Source organism: Mauremys mutica, unplaced genomic scaffold, assembly GCF_020497125.1.
Source record: "Mauremys mutica isolate MM-2020 ecotype Southern unplaced genomic scaffold, ASM2049712v1 Super-Scaffold_100379, whole genome shotgun sequence".
Taxonomy (NCBI): domain Eukaryota; kingdom Metazoa; phylum Chordata; order Testudines; family Geoemydidae; genus Mauremys; species Mauremys mutica.
In genome coordinates this window covers 7,382-8,712 of record NW_025423326.1, presented here as the reverse complement: position 1 = coordinate 8,712, position 1,331 = coordinate 7,382, and positions in this window count along the sequence as shown.

The following is a 1,331-nucleotide window of genomic DNA, read 5'->3' as shown; positions in this document are numbered from 1 at the left end:
CCCTCTGCCCTGAACCCCCCAACACCCCCAGCCCTCTGCCCTGCATCCCCACACCCCCAGCCCTCTGCCCTGACCCTTGAACCGCCCCCACCCCAGCCTTCTGCCCTGACCCCTGAACCTCCCCCAGCTCTGGGGTGCCAGGGTCCCGGCCGCAGGCTCTGCTCAGCCCACAGCCGGCCTAGGTGAACAGAACCCCAGGCTGGCAGCGAGCTGAGCAGGCTGGCGGCGTAAGAGCAGCATTTTAATTTAATTTTAAATGACGCTTCTTAAACATTTTGAAAACCTTGTTTGCTTTACATACAATAGTTTAGTTATAGACTTATAGAAAGAGACCTTCTAAAATGTTAAAATGTATGACCGGTACGCGAAACCTTCAATTAGAGTGAATAAATGAAGACTCGGCACAGCACTTCTGAAAGGTTGCCGACCCCTGCTCTAAAACAACAAGGCTTGGGTAGGGATTCGGGGTTAAAGGTCTGGGATCCCCCACAGCTCTAGATCCCCAAACCTCTCCTCCCTCCCACTGACCCACCCAGCCCACTTCCTGGGTGCCCTTCCTCCACACTCCCCTCCCCTACTTCCCATTACTCTCAGCCAGCACCACCTCCTGGCACCTTGGGAGATTCTTGTGTTCCCTCCTCGTCTCTCACAATCTCATCCCCCATTGCGCCATCTTACCTCTAACCCTGCACACACCCTCCCCATGTCCAGGCACCCCAGAATTATCTACTCCCCCCCACCCCTTCTCCTCGTCTCACATGGCTCTGTTCTCCTTTCACCTCTGGGCTCCTGAATGACAACATTATACTCTCTTCTATCAAAAGATGAGCTCATCTGACTGTCACACAAGCCCTGCCTCGGTCACACACCTATTTACTCAATTTAGAATTCTACAGGTGGCATATTTTCCTCTGAAAATGAGGAAAAGGCATGAAAGCTACAGTGATTAATGTAGCCAATAAGGACACATTAAATGCAATTTCAAAATGACTGATGACAAATGTCTAAAAATTATTCTAGTGGGTGGGAGATAAGGCAAAAAAGTGGGGGCAAGGAAACTTGTCAAAACTTGTATGACGAATAAAGGTATAAAGTTATTACTGCTCAGGTTCTTCAGAGACCCCACAGCTTCTAATAACCCAGGGGACAGGACTCCTTACCCAGTGAGGTCACCGTCTCATAGTTCTCCTGCATGACATCCCTGTAGAGGGCTCTCTGAACGGGGTCCAGCAGTGCCCATTCCCCCTTGGTGAAGTACACAGCCACCTCCTCGAAGGTCACCGGCCCCTGAAAGAGCGAGAGTCCAACACTCGGTACCTGCTGCCCCACTC